Source organism: Mus caroli, unplaced genomic scaffold (assembly GCF_978045245.1).
Source record: "Mus caroli unplaced genomic scaffold, Mus_caroli_1 scaffold_9, whole genome shotgun sequence".
NCBI lineage: Eukaryota > Metazoa > Chordata > Mammalia > Rodentia > Muridae > Mus > Mus caroli.
The window spans coordinates 77,187,086-77,192,469 of record NW_028227264.1 but is presented as its reverse complement, the minus strand read 5'-3'; the positions used below and the strand labels follow the sequence as shown (position 1 = coordinate 77,192,469).

Here is a 5,384-nt window from a genome sequence, read left to right as displayed (position 1 = left end):
CAATGGAATCCCCATCAAAATTCCAAATCAATTCTTCAACGACTTAGAAAGGGCAATCAGCAGATTCATCTGGAATAACAAAAAACCTAGGATAGCAAAAACTCTTCTCAAGGATAAAAGAACCTCTGGTGGAATCACCATGCCTGAGCTAAAGCTGTACTACAGAGCAATTGTGATTAAAAAAAAAAAAAACAAAAAAACAAAACAAAACAAAAAAACAACTGCATGGTACTGGTATAGCGACAAACAAGTAAAGTAGACCAATGGAATAGAATAGAAGACCCAGAAATGAACCCACACACCTATGGTCACTTGACCTTTGACAAGGGAGCAAAAAACATCCACTGGAAAAAAGACAGCATTTTCAAAAATGGTGCTGGCACAACTGACGATTATCATGAAGAAGAATGCAAATTGATCCATTCCTATCTCTGTGTACTAAGGTCAAATCTAAGTAAATTAAGGAACTCCACATAAAACCAATGACACTGAAACATATAGAGGAGAAAGTGGGGAAAAGCCTCAAAGATATTGGTACAGGGGAAAAAATTCCTGAATACAACAGCAATGGCTTGTGCTGTAAGAACTAGAATTGATAAATGGGACCTCATAAAGTTGCAAAGCTTCTGCAAGGCAAAAGACACCATCAATAAGACAAAAAGACCGCCAACAGATTGGGAAAGGATCTTTACCTATCCTAAATCAGATAGGGGAGTAATATCCAATATATATAAAGAACTCAAGAAGGTGGACTCCAGAAAACCAAATAACCCCATTAAAATATGGGGCTCAGAACTGAACAAAGAATTCTCACCTGAGGAATACCGAATGGCAGATAAGCACCTGAAAAAATGTTCAACATCCTCAATCATCAGGGAAATGCAAATCAAAACAACTCTGAGATTGCACCTCACACCTGTCAGGATGGCTAAGATCAAAAATTCAGGTGACAGCAGATGCTGGCGAGGATGTGGAGAAAGAGGAACACTCTTCCATTGTTGGTGGGATTGCAAGCTTGTACCACCACTCTGGAAATCAGTCTGGCAGTTCCTCAGAAAATTGGACATAGTACTATCAGAGGATCCCACAATACCTCTCCTGGGCATATATCCAGAAGATGTCCCAACCGGTAAGAAGGACACATGTTCCACTATGTTCATAACAGCCTTATTTATAATAGCCAGAAGCTGGAAAGAACCCAGATGCCCCTCAACAGAGGAATGGATACAGAAAATGTGGTACATTTACACAATGGAGTACTACTCAGCTATTAAAAGGAATGAATTTATGAAATTCCTAGGCAAATGGATGGATCTGGAGGGCATCATCCTGAGTGAGGTAACATATTCACAAAGGAACTCACACAATATGTACTCACTGATAAGTGGATATTAGCCCAAAAACTTAGGATACCCAAGATATAAGATACAATTTGTTAAACGCATGAAACTCAAGAAGAATGAAAACCAAAGTGTGGACACTGTGCCCCTTCTTGGAATTGGGAACAAAACACCCATGGAAAGAGTTACAGAGATAAAGTTTGGAGCTGTGAAGAAAGGATGGACCATCTAAAGACTGCCATACCCAGGGAACCATCCCATAATCAGCTTCCAAACACTGACACCATTGCATACACTAGCAAGATTTTGCTGAAAGGACCCAGATATAGCTGTCTCCTGTGAGACAATGCCGGGGCCTAGCAAACACAGAAGTGGATGCTCACAGTCAGCTATTGGATGGATCACAGGGCCCCCAATAGAGGAGCTAGAGAAAGTACCCAAGGAGCTAAAGGGAACTGCAACCCCATAGGTGGAACATTATTATGAACTAACCAGTACCCCAGAGCTCTTGACTCTAGCTGCATTTGTATCAAAAGATGGCCTAGTCGGCCATCACTGGAAAGAGAGGCCCATTGGACTTGCCAACTTTACATGCCCCAGTACAGGGGAATGCCAGGGCCAAGGGGTGGGGGTGGGTGGGTGGGGGACTGGGGTGGGGAGTGTATTGGGGACTTTTTGGATAGCATTGGAAATGTAATTGAGGAAAATACCTAATTAAAAAAAAAGTAATAGTTAGACACTTAACATTACGGACAAGGTTTAACTATTATTATAAACAGTGCTGTTGTAAACATCCACTAAAAAAAAAAAAAACAAAAAAACAAAAAAAAAAAAAAACAAAAAAACAGAATGAGAATAATACAAAAAAAAGTTGATAGTTGAGGAGCAGCATAAATAAATAAATAAATAAATAAATAAATAAATAAATAAATAAATAGTTGACAGTTCTGCTGTGCCAAGGGAAAAGAAAAGAAAAGAAAGAAAAGAAAAGAAAAGAAAAGAAAAGAAAAGAAAAGAAAAGAAAAGAAAAGAAAAGAAAAGAAAAGAAAAGAAAAGAAAAGAAAAGAAGTGCCTTCCAGGAGTTTGGTATGGCTGTTCCCTTAGAGGATCTATCAGCACCTTACCAATACAAATGCAGATATTCAGCCAACAATCAGGCTGAGCTTGGGGACTACAATGGAAGAGCTAGGGGAAGGACTGAAGAGCTTAAGAGGATGACAACGCCATAGGAAGAACAATATCAACTAACTGGACAACCCAGAGCTCCCAGGGACTAAACCACCAACCAAAGAGTACACATGGAGCAACCCCTGGCTCCAGCTGCATTTGTAGCAATATCCGGCATCAATGAGAGGGGAGGCCCTTGGTCCTGTGAAGCTTGATGCCCCAGCATAGGGGTATACTAGAGTAGTGAGGAGGGAGTGGATGAGTAGAGGAGCACCCTCATAGCGACAAAGGGGAGGGGGGAGGGTGATAGGATCGGAGGTTTTCTGGAGGGGTAACTGGGAAAGGGGATATAATTTGAAATGTAAATGAATGAAATGATTAATTTAAAAATAATAATAAATAAGTGAAGTATTATAAGTAATGAATCACAATGCAGGCATGCTCAACAAGGTCACTCTGAGCTAGGGTCCTGGCTCTCATGTTGACCTCAGATTCCATTCAGTTCTCAGTTGTCAGTTCTCAGTTGTCAGTTCTCAGTAGTCAGTTCTCAGGTTCCATTCTCTTCTCCTTCCCTGCAGTATATCCTGTGTTCTTAGACTCACCTGGATTCAAGGCTAGGGAGGAAGGTCTCTCTCTCTCTCTCTCTCTCTCTCTCTCTCTCTCTCTCTCTCTCTCTCTCTCTCTCTCTCTCTCTCTCTAGAAGGACAAAGTTTTTCCTGATGCCAGAGGATGGAGACCGAAGCTGTGTCTTATACAGGAAAGCAAGAGGGAGTCAAGTTTTTTTTCCCCTATAGAGACTTAAGACCTCAAAAGAGACCTTCTGTGCTGTCCAGCTTAAGACTGATCAGTCAAAGGGTAATCAGAGGAGGCAGTTGCAGCTCACTATATTTGCTCATTACCCACAGTCTCTTCTGCTTAAATCATCCTATTGCCACTTGATTTCCCAGTGGGGCACTGGCCTGGAAAGGGAAGAGTTTTATCCAGTTTGTTCCCAATAGAGCAGTTTATAATCCATTAAAATTTTTTTATTCATCCTTCTCCATAAACATCTGATCGTGTAGCATATTTTCTACCTATTGTTGTATTCTGAACCCTCTGACCCTTCTTTGTTTAATGAAATTAAGAGAATCAACATTCAACATCCAAATGTTAAATCTTGGGTTTTTTTAAATATTCTTTTCTCATACAATATATTCTAATAGCAATTTCCCCTCCATCCATTCCACCTAGTTCTCTACCCATCCTATCTTTCTGCCCAGATCCAAATAGAGCTCTGTAAACACAAACAGAGGGCCACATTTAATTATATTGTAGGAAAACATACCAAAAATAAGTTTTTATAAACAATATATGTCACATATGAGGGAATTATTTTCAAATGTTGCTGACCCAAACACATTGAGTCCTGTGTTTGAAATAATTCTGGGAAGCCAGAACTACTACAGAGTAGAAATTTTTGCATAATAGAAAGAACAAATATCTATATAATGTAGACAGCAGAAATGAGAGTAATAGAAATGCCAGGGAATATGTTTTTATATTTATAAGATCTATTTTATTTTTATTTGTGCACATGTGTGCGGGATATTGTAGGTACCCACTAATATGAAGGGATAGCAATCCCATAGGAAGACCAAGAGCCAACTGACCTGGGCCTCTGGGAGCTCCCAGAGACTGAGTACATACTTTAGGTATCTAGAAAGTTGAAAAAAGGTGATGCATTCCTTGAATCTGAATTCTCAGGCAGTTATGAACTGTCCAAATATGTCTTTTGGAAATAAATTTTGCTCTGGAGAGCAGCATTTACACTTCTACCTTTGAACACTTTCTACAAACCTTCCAAAAATATTCATAGGTATCTTATCCCTTTATGATCAGAAGACAGAGTCCAATCTCTGGCTCTGCAGCTTCACAGTCTGCAATAATGGAAACTTCAGCCAGTCCAATGATACACTTTACAGTTTTCCTTCTAATAGCCTTTCCAGAGCTTTCTTCACATCTTTATTCCTTAGACTATAAATGAAGGGGTTCAGCATCGGGGTGACCACAGTATACATCACAGAGGCTCTTGCAGCAGAGTGAGAGCTTTGGACCACAGCAGAACTGACATACACTCCAAGGCCTGTACTATAAAATAAGGAGACAATGGAAAGGTGAGAGACACATGTAGAAAATGCCTTGGACTGAGGAGATAGAACGTATGGAGGACACTATCTTGAAATAAGAGTAAAGGATACTACTGAGTGAAATGGCTCCTAATAGAACAGGTACAAGATGCATTATGAGGTGGCTTGAAAAGCTGTCTGAACATGTGAGTTGAGACAGCTGGTTAAGCTCACAGAAGAAGTGGGGAATTTTTACATCTCCACAAAAGGTCAACTGTAGCACAATTGAGCTCTGTAAGAAGGCATGCAGGATGCTAACAACCCAGGACAGTAGAACCATTAGTATACAGAGCTGTTGGTTAACAATGACTGTGTAATACAATGGGTGACAGATAGCCACATATCGGTCATAGGCCATCACAGCCAGGAGAAAGTTGTCCAGTTCTCCAAAAACCAAGAAGACACACATCTGGCTAATACAGTCTGCATATGCAATGGCCTTTCTTTGGGTCTGTATATTTACCAGCATCTTTGGGACAGTGGTGGAGGTAAAACAGATGTCCACAAAGGACAGATTAGCAAGGAAGAAGTACATGGGAGTGTGCAAATGAGACTGTGTGATGATGACCATGATGATGAGCAGGTTCCCAAGCACTGTTACCAGGTACATGGAAAGGAACAGTACAAAAATGAGGAATTGAAGGTGTGGGTTTTCTGTAAATCCAAGAAGAAAAAAACTTGGAATTCTTCTTGTGCTGTTGCCTGATTCCAT

The 5,384-nt window shown here is 40.2% G+C and overlaps 1 pseudogene; it reads right to left on the bottom strand.

Moving 5' to 3' along the window:
* Positions 1-4,462: 4,462 nt before the first annotated feature.
* LOC110303768 (olfactory receptor 7A42-like) lies at positions 4,463-5,384 on the bottom strand (annotated as a pseudogene).